We start from the raw sequence: 15077 nt of genomic DNA on the forward strand, positions 1-15077 counted from the left end.
ATTTTTAGAGGCCTGGATTATACGAGACGTTTGTATGACATTTTGAATTAATTTGTAGCTCTTTATTTCATTATATTTTGCAACTTATGACTGTTTAGATATTTATATTTCTGTATTCACGATGGACACTAAGTTTGCTAAAACTTGCTTGTTAACCCAAATTAAGTAATTAAAATTTAGACACAGTTCATTATAAAGTAACATATATTTACTTAGAGTCTTTCGAAAAAATTTAAATCATTAGTGATTTTTCTATCTTTTTTATGTTTTATTTGACTGACGGCGAGTTTTGGGTTTAAGTGCTACTTTCTTGTATCTTTGACGAGTTAAAGAAGTTTCCTGATGTTTAAATGTTTTAACAATCTCGCAATCCCATAACAAATGCATATTTAATAAAGAATAAATATATTGAAATGTCACTCTTTATATTAAAAAGAATGCGTCTGCCTTAACTATTTACTACGTTGATTTTGTATTTTTTTTTGGCATTTCCTCTGTCTAATCCTTTGTCATTAACTCCGAACAAAAAGGATTGATTTTCTGTGGACGAAAAGGTCAAATTAAATCTATAAATAAACATATGTCGCCATAACGCTTAAATAACAAGTGCCTTAATGACAACGACACAGAAGCTTCTGAGTGAACGAGAACCGGAAATTGTTCGTTTCCGTCCTACTAATGATATGGAATGTACGCAAAAATGCCATTCATATAGAAATATGATTAAAAAAAACTGTATAACAGTATACAGTCTAATATGAATCAAATACAGTTACGTAATTATGCAAATTTTGCTACATAACTGAATGCAATTGGTACTTCGTTTAATTATGCGAATCAACTTCCGGTCAATTTCCATGTTCGTTTCCAACATATGAATTATTAAGCTAATTTCCTGTAGAATTTCATTTCATTTCAACTTCCGGTCGATTTCTATCTTTTCCCCAAAACACATATGTGTGCATATGTTCCGGTCAAATTTCATTTCCTTTCTTGAAGCGTGTACAGTGTATATGTTACAGTGTACAATCTTATAAATAAAATGTATTTCCCTTCTGAACACACATAAACAATTCTTACAACATCCATTCAGTTCCCATGCTTATTCCGTTTTACATGAGTGTTCATTTATAACAACTTCCTGTCGATTCCATCTTTATTTTCTCCCTACATATGTTGGCATATCTAGCAACGTTCTATACATTTTTACTTCTAGTAGCTTAAGCATTTATTTCCCAAAGAATAAAACATTCGTCAGATCTTTACATCTTCAAAGTAGATATAAAGATAGTGAATAAGTACATGTTCAGGATTAAGAAGAAAACAAAAATGCCTTTTACTCCCGAGAACGTTTGATCTTAAGTAAAATACAATGGGGGCAATTATGCATTCAGACTTGGTACGTAGAACATATAACCAAAACCACGATTAGCGTGAAGGCAAATTCTTTATTTCTGTATAAAACCCCAGAACATGAATACTTGCAATACCAATTTTAAGAGTGACTGTAACAAAAGACGCCGTATGTCCATCACAGCATAAAAATAACCATTTTATAGAAATTTCATTTTCATTAAAAGTTACAAATGTTAATGTAGTATAGTTGTAATCAAAGACAAAATCATAAAGCGCGTATATAAGATACAAAAGGATAAGAGGAAAATACTCAAATCGGCCCTCTTCATAAATAAAACGACAACACAAACCAAAGTGTGAGAAACAATCCTTTGACAAATTGATCATCTATTTTTATATCTACATGACCAAAGTAATGTAACTTCATAATGCAAATATCATTTTCGTTTGCATCAGATCTATCAACAACACGCATATCATCACTAAAGCGTAAACAATTAATGATAATTAGTAATTTAAAAATTTGAGTACTTAACAGTAAACTTTGTGATGTAAGAAACATACTGTTAGTAAAGGGACAATTCAATGAAGCAAATTCTGTAACATAAAGGAAACTATGACATTAATGAATTGTTCTACATTCCTTATGAAATACATAACAAGAAATATTGACAAATTCCACGATATTGTTAAGTATTTTGATTGATTCCGTTGAAATTCCGAATCGTTGATCAATACGATTAAGAAGGTATAACATGTATGCTGTACCCATACACGCGCCAAAGTCACGTACGTTAATCAAATACAATACAATACCACTGAGTAGTTGGTGAAATTATATCTAGACATTAGACAAGAACATGCACCTAATAAGGTAAACACACTGCTGTAAGAGCGATTCGAGTAGTTCTACACAATTTTTTTTACTACACTCGCAAGGGCCAGGGTTCGGCATACAAGACGTCAGACCACAATATGTAATGGCGGACAGCAAGCGAGTTTGAACATTTCACATACATTTCACTACAGTGGGCTTTTCTGGCATATCACAGTAAAACTAACTGATCTAATTTCCATTAGAACTGGTTTCTTTCCGATATAACTGCAAATTCCAATGTACTTTTAGCTGAATTGTCCCTTCAACATTGAGTTTATGTAATACAAATGTTCAGCAAGCTTGGCTAAGGGATATGAAAGTTAAAGCAACTTAATATTCATACCGGTAGATACAAAAAATACAGGAAAATGCGATATATGATCAATGGTACAACATATACTCCTTCATTAGAATGAGAAACACCATCTACCATGCATCCAGAAAATCATCAAACCAAGCCAGAAACTACTTCGATCGTACCTAATGTATCCCCTGCTGGGTTTTCCCACTAAGATTCAATATTGAGATTGTTTGACAGTTATCCATGCAACGTTTCTAAATCAACGATAAATATATAACCTCATTTAATACACTATAATCTCCTATTTCCTCATACAACTCCTCCAGATACACTATCAGACTATCATTACGGTTATGTGTCTAATGCCAGCCTAGTTACACCTCCTAATAAATGTCCATCCGCGTGTTACATCAGGGAACTTTATAGAGAAAAAAGGAAATATATATGTCGCGTTTTCTGTTCCTGAAAGACATTCATTGCATTTATGCTTGATGATACCATTATAAGTCGACGGTGTCGAGTTATAATGACGTAGCTTTTTCTCCCTCTGACATCGCGTGTATGCCATTTATTGGTAATAATATGTCGACTTCTAGATGGAGTGTGGTTCATTTTAAAACTTTATGTCGTCTTCAAAATCCATACAAAAGTCTCACTTCCAGCTTTGAAAGGGTTCTGTCTCTGATTGAGACATTCTTTAATCTTTGAAAAAGTTTCTGTTCATGATTGATGCTTATCAGGGGTTATGAAGACGTAACCAGTTTGAGTGTAAGATACATTTGTAGTTACTTTTACAGAACGTTTCAGTGAGATAAAGCTATACTTCGTTTTACAATATGGCAAAGAGTTTGCACAAGTATCACAAGAACAATCACACGAATATATCCCGTAATTGTCACGCGGAAACCATCCTTAATGATCGGAGCTGTGAATAAGGCGGTAATATGTTTGTAAATTATTTTTTTATGATTAAATTAACGTCATATTAGCAGCCAGGATCATGTAAGGACGGTCTCCTATGTATGCGTTGCTTTACGTGTATGAAGTGCGTATAGACTGCGGTATATTCATGCTATGATATCTTGTGTAGTGAAACTCTCGCCCTTTTTATAGTGGTGGGCGGTAATTAGTAATACGCAAAATAAAAGCAAACGAAAAGATGATTTGAACCTTCGTCGTTGTAAGAAAAATCTTTTGACTCTCTCAATTGCGAAAGTATTTTCTTCTATTGCTCGGGTCTCTGAAACAATGGACCATAACATCTACTCCTCCTGCCATATGACAAGGCGAGATGTTATGCTTTGTTTATTTCAGAAGTACGCTGCAGTGAGATAGTACTATAATGGTGGCAAGCACTATGTCATTTTTTTATTTGCCGGCGTAATTTATTCATCATATTATAGTAGCGGTGCGTACATGATATCATGGCTGACGATTAGATATAACAAATTGTAAACAAAAATGTTATCAATAGTCTCGATCTAATAAAGAATTTGCTGCAGCTAGCACATATTTCTCTGACGAAATCTTAAACTCCATCATGGAATTTTTAAAATAAGTTATTCTCATATGTGAGCATGTGGTGTGCTAAGCACCAATGTGTATGCATTGTAAACATAATTTATGGCAAGATTTATTGTCCATGAAGAAAGGAAACTCAAAAGATACACGTAGACATTTGGAAACACACTTTATAACCAGATAAAAGCCGCGTAAACTATCGTGCTACACTCGGTTATGAAAAATGACCTTTTCTAAACTCCAAAAATCTTGTTTAGGGTGAATGCTTGTGGACTGCTTATGAAATACTATCAGAAATAAGAGGAAGCATGGATTCTCGTTTAACTCTCGCGAGAGTGATAACCGAAACCTCGGTGTCGGATCATGTCATCCGGGTCATTAAAATGTTTAAAAGTGCTCGTAATTGTGCACGTGTACTTGTCCGTTAGTCTAGACACGAGACGGAAACAGCCAAAACATTTTGTTACTAAATCGTTTTACTTGTTTAAGATGCAACACAAGGTTATGTGCCTAGTACAACGGGTCAAATTTGTAAAAATAGAACAGAAACGTATATATAAGAGTTCATCTACTTCAACTGTTATATATAGTCGCTCGACTGTTTGCATGGTGCTTATATAAAGGGGGAAAGTTTATCTCAGAATACAATGTATGTGTAAATGAAAAATTGTTAATAAATAGACAATTGAATAAAATAGATAAATCAATCTGCACTTCATTTCATTTATGTATTTCCTTTATGTTTTCTATCGTTTTATCCGAACTTCACCTCTAAAAAGTTATCATTTCATTTTATTAATAAGCTTTGATAAGCTTTGAAATATTGTCGACACAACAAGCAGGGTCATACAAGGTATGTCGTCGAGGCAAAACCACAAGAAGTTTCATATTAAGACAGGTGTTTAGGCAAACAACATGGTTATATGAAAACATATTTCTAGGCGGTATATGCAATAACGTATAATGCATGGTGCCCTGACAGTCAGTCAACAGTTGTGTGTTACATATTGTCATCAGATCATTATATGACTCTCTTGATAATGAGAACCATGAGTGCTTATGGAAATAAACTAAAATAGTTAATGATGTCAAGGTAATGTAAGGTGTCAAAGACTCACCATTTGAAAGGCAAAATACGTTTCTAAACCCTCAAGCTATGTACCGTTATCTAAATGGCGTTTTGGAACTTAATAAATCATTACACGAAGGATGAAATTTCATGACTTGAAATTGTAGTTTTGTCTTGGGTTTGCTTAAGCAATTAGAAGTTATGTTACGGCTTCGAAAGTCATCTTTAATCTTCGAAACTAGCTTTAACAGACAGAAAAATACATACATATGCATTAAACAATTGTATACCGAAACCATAGCCATTGCGATCGACAGTTGCAAAACTGTTGTTTTTGGCAGAACTCAGCTTTTGAGAACTAGGGGTAATGACCCGAGCACAGAACACCTAAGTTAACTTGGCCCTCATCCATCGCTTGTTGATTCTAACTGTCTACAGCAAGCACAGTATACTAACAGCAGACAAAACATGGTCTTTACAAAGCTACCGAGAATGCATATACACTTAAATTCAAACCACACACTACACAATGGTAGAAATTCATTTATGGAATGAAACGAACACTAGAATATACATACACACCAGTTTGTCTGCAATCGTATTTCTAATGCACAGAAACAACGACGGGTTATAGTTCCGGAATGTTTTAAGATATGTTATTATTATGTAATAATCATTGGCACCTTTCCCTACCCGGTAACATTATGAACAAGTGCTTTCACTTATTCAATCGTAGTAGGGTTCTTTAAGATGTAACTCATGATTCAAAATTATTTTCGTTATTTAAATAACAATTACCTGTTATCTGATCATTAGTCATTTTCGTAAATCTGTTTTTATGAGTATGATTCAGTACGACAACACTGTGTAACGAAAACGTATGTAAGCAACGCTATCATAATGAGACAAACTTTTACAAATGAGAGATCGCCCTTGTATGTAGTAAGACGATAAATATGATACCGGAGTTATGATAAGTAAAATATACAAGTAGAACGGTTCTTATTTAAAAAAATGTGTTTGTATACTAGAAACACATGCATAGAAGTGATAACCGTACAAGTATTTGCTATAGTGCAAAGTTGAAAACAAAACCTTTGTTTCTGTGTATTAAAACATTATAAGAAGACATTTCAGTTTGTATGAACTTCTACTTATTATCTATGTAAGAATAAACACAATAACTGTAGTTAGATCTTTACGACATTTCTGAAATCCGAAAAAAATATTAATCATAAGTATACGGCCATTATGCTTACATTATGCTAACACAAAGTAAGACATAGTGCATCGTCATATGACCACAATAACCAGGTAAGAAAAACGGTTTATATAGATTTACACCTGTAATATTCAAAGTCCTAATCCTGATCGTAACCTTTTATTAACTCAGTTTGTTTGTATAATTAGTCACCTGCCAACATGTTTGCCAGAGTTATGGTATGGCATGCATATTGTGACTAATATCGGAACCTGAGTTTTTTCTCTTTTTCTCAATATTTCTTTATCTACGTTCCGAATACAAATGGCTCAAAGGTTCCAAGGCTTCGTAGTTCTTTAGATGGTTGTTGATATACAATGGGCAATTTTCTATTGAAATATTTTAGCTACAATTCACAAATATAGAACAAGACATGGTTTTCCCTCGAGCAAACTAGTATGAACAAAGAAAGTAAATATGAAACAAAGCTTTTTTTATCAGGGTTTACCACAAGCTACTTAAGTTTCTTTATTATTTCCAAAAATACACCCTTCACTACAAAATGCTCCAGTGTGGCAGAGTTATCGACATTAGAGCTGATAAGTTTTAACCCTAACCCCTTGAGCCAGATTATCCTCTCAGACATCCACGGTTTCATTACTTATATGATCTAGATTATTGAAGCAGTGATGACGGTACCGTTATCAATAACTTTTTTAATATCCTATAAAATATGACAGGAAAAAGAGAAGGGCGTAGTCACGTTTGACGAGTATTAAGTTGTGATGTGCAAGATGAGAAATAACTCAAGCTAATTATTTTTTTCACACCTTCATACAATTATTTTTTTTCTGATGCGGTGCCGACAACTTCGTTAGCCAAAAGTATTTAGTCTGATAATCTACCTGAAATGGAGTATCGGACTGAATACTCTTGGTTAGCGAAGTTGCTGTATCGAAGGATGAAGGATCTCTATAACAGCTATGACATCATGTTATCGATAATACTATAAGGTATAATAAGGCGATAGCTTAAGCCAAGAACATTGAAGTAGGAGGTATTAGGAAAGATTTGTTTTGATATATTAACAAGAAAGATGCTCCACCACTGACAAATGGTATTTTTCTCTATATCAAAAACCGAAGAAGACTTCAGTTACAAAAGTTACTTACTTTACATAACTACCACCATTGAAAAGTTTGAGCTTCTAATTATACTTCAACATAAAACTATTAAAAATAATTAATTGCATGCCGAAAAATTCCGTGGCACTATGTCCTATATGGAATGAAGTAGTGATTGCACATGCACCAAAATCAAAATAAATTATTTCACATCAATTTTTTGTGTTTATTAGACATATATATACACATTTAAACACCAATTATTGTTAAAATGATGAGTATCGTTTATGCTCTGTCTGCGGTGGAGCATCTTTAATAGAAATGTTTGAAGTTTAATTTATGTTTTTCACTGAAATATCCTCGTTTTCTGTGCCTGTCTATACTCCATGTCTATCCACTTAAACTGTAGAACAGAATTTTTTTTACTTCTTACTTCTATGTCTTTTATGTGACTCTATGTTGTTGGGCAAGGTCCAGAAAATGAATCCGACATTTGGATTATGTCTTTCCATAATGCGTCGTTAAAACATGACCGATGTGTGCAATGTAGGCAAAAACAGTACATTATTGTTATTCAATTTAATACACATACACAAAACAGCAACAAGTCACATAAATCAAGATACAATTTTACTTTTCAGGTCAACGAAAACATTTCTGGTTACAAATCATAACGGGTAACGTTATATTTGTCTATTGTAGTATTTCATTCGTCTGTCTAACAGTTTATGTCTTTGTAGAATATTTTGACTCATTCCGGGGTTATGTCTGTAACGCTTAAAAGGTGCTGATTCAACGTAAGTATGTTATTATACCGGCATTATTGTCACACATTCGGAATGTACGGACGTGATAAATACATATGTATGCACATGCACTATGTTTCCTTAACATTTCCTCATGTCTTGTTTTAAAACAAAAAAGAACCGCAAATATGTGTACAATTTGAAGTATCTGGTTGAAGCCCACCATTGACATCAGACATGACGAATGTTTATGAATATGTATTACTCACTAACAGTCATACCATTGAACGATGGGTCATTTTGCATTCTTAATTAGGCCTTAACGTACATCTGTATCTGTAAATGACTGTTTTTGTAGTTGACACTATGGTAGAGTCCCCAACCTCTGGATCGTGATTTCGTAATTCTAAGGATAGCTTACAAAAATAATCGTACGATGCTATTTTGTCTCCTTTCATTCCCGGTTTCATGCAGATGGCTATGTAATATCGAATTTATTACACAAGTACAATAATTTGGTTTAAATTATTTAACGTGCATATTAATTTTCTTTTACGTAGCCACGGTGTATGATTCCATTTATCATATAACTAGTATTTATGAAATACTAACAAAACATTCAATTTCATTTCTTCATGTTCTGATTCGATGTTTCCGTCTACCATGACCACAGTATTTTAATTATGACGTCATCATTATCTATTACGTCACAACAGTGATATTACATGTGTATTTTACGATGTTTATGACATAGCTGAACAGGCCAGTTACGTAATATAGAAATACATTAGATAGATACAAAGATAAAAATAACAACCATATCGAAGACAAACTGCCAAAAAAGAAGTATAAAAGTGAATGAGGTTTTTGTATGTGCTATAAGACGGAGAAGTATAAGCTTGCTTTTGTCCGTTTTCAACTTGAATTCTATCACACACCATGCACATTTCTAAGGATCCCAGTGAAATAGTAGTGTACTTCCGCTACGATCGTCTGACTCTGAGATGAGACACAGAACTTAAGCTGTGAGATAACTAGCGCGAATCACCTGCGGTTATATTATCCTTATAACTGTTAGATACAGCTGAATACACATACATATTCTTAAAATAAACTACATTTTTAATCTGTTTGATATCGGAATCGGTAACCTTTCCTAGGTCTGAAAGGACTCTCGGGACGTTTGCTACTTGTACCAGTTAAGGTGGTGTCTAGGTCATCGGCTCTTCTATCATAACGTGCCAAATTACTCATCATGTAACATATCTACTCTCTGAGACTTTGACAGGAAATGTTTTCTCGTTCATTTTTGTAATTTATACACTTTCAGTAATAATGATGAACTGCTTCGTGTAGATTGACACACACTTGATAGAATGTTATATTTTTGGAATATGTCTGTTCAGAGTGCAAATGCTTGTAATGATATTAGACATCAAGTACATATATATATTTTTGAATGTATTTAACCATTTCAAACCTTTAATTGCATAATGAACTATCCCAATCTTTGATGGAGAAGAGTTCAAGTATACCTCAATGGGTGAGTGGAAGTCTGATTGACATATCCTGCATTTTGGAGTAATGTTGCATTTTGAAACTCATACCTCTTTGAAAATGTGTGAATGAAAATGAAAAATAATGAGCATTATCAATTATTCGAAAAAAATGGAGTAGGACATTTGGCATGGAAAAAACATTTGAATTATCTTAATTTCTAAGAGATTATTAGGGATTCTGATCATGAAAAAATGACTGTTTTTGGGAAGAGTATTTCCGCCACTGTATTTGAAACAAAACGCACATTATTTTCTTGTACAAAAATCTTCTGTACATAACATTATGCCATTTTATAAGTTCAGTTATTAAATAAAATGCTTCTATATATGTCGTTATGTACTATCAAGGTCAAAGAAAAGATTATGTACTTTGCAAGGTCAAAGAAAAGATTATGGGCATATCAGATAAAGTAATGTTTGCTGATAATGACATCATCAATGGCTGTAGCATTTATATCTTTATTATCTAATTTCAAAAAGAGGCTAAAAATCCTTTGAGTAAACAATACAGACTTGGCAATGGTATAAAAAATGCTGTAGAAGGAAGTACACAGCTGGTGATAGGAGATCGAATTTCATAGCTTCACTTTTACAATATACAGCTTAAAGAATTGAATGAAAGGATTAATGCATTTAAATGATATGAATTGTCAAACAATATTGAATTTAAAACATCATTAGTAATACACGTCCAGCTGAACTTATTTAGTTTTGTCCTGGAACGTATCCTTTTAATTTTTTTTGGTAAAGGTCAACTGCATCAACAAATGAAATACACTTAAATTGTAAGACTTATAGTTGTTTAATATAATACTTATGATTAATTAATTACTTCTGTGGAACTGCATAAATGGAGTGATTTAGATTTGAATCTTAATCCTTTTCAGTCATTCGTTATTATCTCATAGATGTTTGCTAGTATTGGTTCAGTTTTTATCAAAGGTTTATCAACAGTCGTGGTACTTTAAAGATCTCCTGCCATTAATTCGTCGTGTACTAGTAACCAAGATTACATCTATGGTCATCTAAGGACATCCTCGATACTCAGGGGTTCCGATCACCTACGATCTGTACACCCCTGGACTATCTAAAATTAATGGCAATCACAGGCCAGCAAAGATTTCCTTTGAAGACTACAGTGAGAGCGACGCCTAACATCAAAGCCACAACAAGAGATACAACGTTAGAACTGTAGCGTACTGTGTCCTGCACCACCGATACATTGCTACCTCCTATAAAGGTGGATATTACCTGTTTGGGTACCTTTGCTAGGTCAGCTTTCAAATAATTCACGGTGTGAAAACTTTCGTTCTGTGTATCATTGGTGTATTCACATCAAATTTGCACTTTTTATTCTTTTTTCCCCTAATTTCTTATTTTCCTATTATCAATACACTGTATTGTTAGACATTTTATAGACAAAACTCATGAACTATAATGAAAACAAGCAAAACAAAATACCTTACCTTCATTTTTTACATTATTTACCTTATAAATCCACTCTTACAAATGGAGAATTCGTTGTTTAATAGATTATATGTTTGAGAAATAAAATGCCTTATTTCAACCTTAGTGTTAAAGAGAATGCACATACTATCACCCTACGACAGATGTCAACGCTTGGTGGTAATTGTGATTACACAGTTGTTAGTTTCGAAGAATATGACGAAATCGTCGATCAAACTGAAGACGCTACTTCTTCAGGAACACATGATTTATACGCTTCATACAACTCCAGTATCTGCATTGTTTAATCGATTAGTTTAGATTAAAATATGTGATGTTAATAAATATATGAAGTCTACTTATATGATACGGACTATAATTATGTCCAATATGAGTATTTTGATAAAGACTATAGTGAAGCCTCATTCTGGCACTCGCGGACTAGCAGCCTTGATGGTAACATAACACGCTACCGTATCAGTGTGTTTTCTGTAATGTTGCATATTACCTGAATAATAAGTAGATATATAACATAAGAAAACCTATAACGATGTCGATACTCGTTTTTTGTGGGTTTTTTAAGAATAACATTAGTATTAAATGAATTATCTGGAACCTGAAACTCTCGATATAAAGTTTTAAACTTAAAAGTGCAAATTATTTTCAACATTGGTATTATTTGCAATAATAGTGTAAAGCGCAATCAATTTGAAACAATTAACATTCTTATGACTTCAGAAAAAAATGCAATAACTATACACCAAAAGCCCTTTTAATTCACGCTGCATGTTTGTAATTACACAATGTAGAAACTAATTGGAAGTGACATTTCGAAGTTTCCGTCGTGTGTGACCAAATCAATGAAAGTGGAGAGTCTGTTAACGGGCGATAACTCTCGTTACATTTGCTGCTGATGTTGAGACCACCACGGCTGAAATCGTGTTATTAGGTGACCCTAAGAGATTAGGTCACACGATTACGTGCCACATGAGAAACTAATTTCGACTCCTAATTCTTTGGCGAGGATACCAATGTACCATAATTACAACTTAAATAAATAAACATTTTCCTATCAAGCGAGTATAGCATGCACATATATTATATATATATCCGGAATTGGAACACGGCCATATTCCGCGATTAGTCTCAGCGTGTATCCCATGCCCGTAATGAGATGAAGGGGGTGATTCGGATACTAATGACCACACCTGCTCAAGTATGTATATTATATATACACACATATATATAAAACTCTCATACCTACAACGCTTATGTCGATAGGTAAATTTCATAGACACCATGTGATAAGTAAATCATTTTATCGTCTCCGATATCAGTCCGGCAAAATAGTATGTTAATTTTAAGCCAATAATATGAATTAATACTTAACTGCGTATATATGTGTGTAGGTGGATTAGAAACAAAAACTAATATCTAATAGCCTTGTTATCGTGGATCATACGCACTCTAATTTTATTGGTGAATTTTTTTTCTGGAATTGCGTTAAATTTGCGAAATCGTTCACCTGCGAAAATAATTACGTACACTGTTCAAAGTGCGTGACGCTTTGATGATTAATTGATTGGAGTAAGATTTTGATAAGTCTAGTTTCAGGTTCGATTTTGTCTAATGTTGCCAGAGTTTATAGTTGGTAATTATTAACTTTCAATCGTTTACAAAGATAATGGAAAATATTGTTATCTACATGCAAGCTTTTGTATCAAGTAATTATATACAACAATTCGGCGCAAAAATTCTTACTAAAGTGCATAGACAATTTTCTATTAGTTGTTTGTAAGAAAATTAATTTCAACATTGTAATCATAGATATTGAAGTTACATTTTAGGTTAATTGAAGTTGTTTTCAAGTCCAATATTTGCTTTGACTAACCACTACCAAAAACCAAACCGCAATCCCCCAACCCCCACCCCAAAATCTTAGTATTATTTGTGAATGAGATGCCTGGTTCTGTCCGTAGCTAGGCGATTATGTTTTCTCCAGCTTCCTTGAAGCACCACAAAACAATTTGGTTGTTATATTTAAAATAATGATTGCTTATAAACTACTTCTAATCAGTCATTAATATGACAAAAACGCAACCAAACCGCAGAATTTCATGTTAAGTACCACTATGTGAAGCTATATCATCTTAAAACATTGCTATCTATATGGCATTGACGTTCAATTTGACCTCATTCCGTGCAATTTAAAGTTGCAAAGTTATTACAGTCGTGTCATAAAATGGGTTTTATGACTTATATGAGTACAGTCGCAGTAATTTAGACACAGTACTTACTGTAGAATTCGCTCTCGCTCTCCACAATAGAATATGAATTGGAATAGACACATTTTTATGATCAAAACTGATATGTAAAATACAGGAATGTAGGCCATATATAATATCTCGGAATGTTTCGAAAGGCATTGTAACGTTACAACATAAACGTTAAACATTGGGTTTGATATTAATGTCATGTTTCTGGTGTAGTTTTCCTTTCATCTTCTGTGAGTGAAAACTTATATACCTGCCGAAACAGAACCATTCTAAGTGTTTGCAGACCTTCGACAGCGGCGCCCCCTATCGGCAAAATCATCTACACGCAGATGTATGTTAGAAATAGTTTACATGCCTTCAATGTTTTATATGCTTATGTTTTGATCAAATCTACAAAATAACATTACAAGCGAACGGGAAGCAAAGTGTGTAGTACATTAAATGTTTGGCAACCAGAAGAATATGTCTGTATGGTATGCAACTCAACAGGCCTGTGTATAAATATTACATCAAAATAGAATGTTTATAAACAAAATATTGGTTTATGAAATGGTGTGTGGAGACCAAATCAGAAATAAAAATCCGATATTAACAACAAAAATAATCGTTCAGACAGATATATTCAGATTTTATGCAACAGTGAAAGGAGTCATGGTCAGGTGAGGACCGCGACTGTATATAGATGTAACATTCTATAACCAACCAGGGTCATTTGAGGACGTGTCAAATTTTGACGAAGGCCAGGATATAGTTGGAAACACGCAGGTTTACTGTTGGAACCAAGCAATTGTGAATATGAAACACTCAGAGGAGATACTTGATACACGTGTATATGTAAACAAAGAAGAAATAAAACTGTCAGTAGAATCAAAAGGAATACCATGAGGAGGACGAGTAACAAAGGTCAATGTATCTCTGTATATTATATGTCTTAACCACCGTTTATCTACTGTTGACACAGAAACAAAAGACCCTTTTATTCATATGAGAAACCTTTCATAGATCAACGTTAGTTTTTCTTTGAATTTTGTTCAATGTCCGCGTCATTACCGAATAACGATATTTACTTAAACTTTTGTATGAACTAATCTTGATATTGAACATTATGGTGCTGGTCTAAGTATCACGATTCAAAGGTCAACGACATTATCGAAATACCAGACGATAAGAATGCAGTGGCCATTTTTATCCGACCAGACGGTTTCCAGACCATTAAAACAATATCAGCCATACAACGGCTCGGCTAGCATTTGGTGCGCAACGCCATTGAAGATAATTGATACGTTATCTGGATGAACGTTTCCATCTGTTCCGAAAGAGATATCACACTATCTCGGAATTCCTCAGCAGTTAACGTGACTCATCGCCGTTATTGGCCGATAGAAACATGATGCTGATTTTGAGAAAGAAAACACAGAGAAAACATACAACATTATTAAAAATTTAAAGAGGATAATAGTAAATAAAAAATGAACACGACTTAGTGCCGTGTCCTATTGTGATAGCGAATTAGCCTTCGACACTGTATATGTTATTTATTGAAACATTTCCTGAAATCAGAGTCAAATTATAATTGTTATATATTTTCATGTGTTTCGAAG

At 33.5% G+C, this 15077-nt stretch overlaps 1 protein-coding gene across 1 annotated transcript in view; it reads right to left on the minus strand.

Annotated features, from left to right (window-relative positions):
- LOC138314427 (uncharacterized) overlaps positions 1–15077 on the minus strand; it is a 39209-nt gene that overhangs the window by 16199 nt on the left and 7933 nt on the right. The gene's annotated exons all lie outside the window — the stretch shown is intronic.

The sequence above is a fragment of the Argopecten irradians genome, chromosome 2 (assembly GCF_041381155.1).
Source record: "Argopecten irradians isolate NY chromosome 2, Ai_NY, whole genome shotgun sequence".
In the NCBI taxonomy this organism is placed as follows: Eukaryota; Metazoa; Mollusca; class Bivalvia; order Pectinida; family Pectinidae; genus Argopecten; species Argopecten irradians.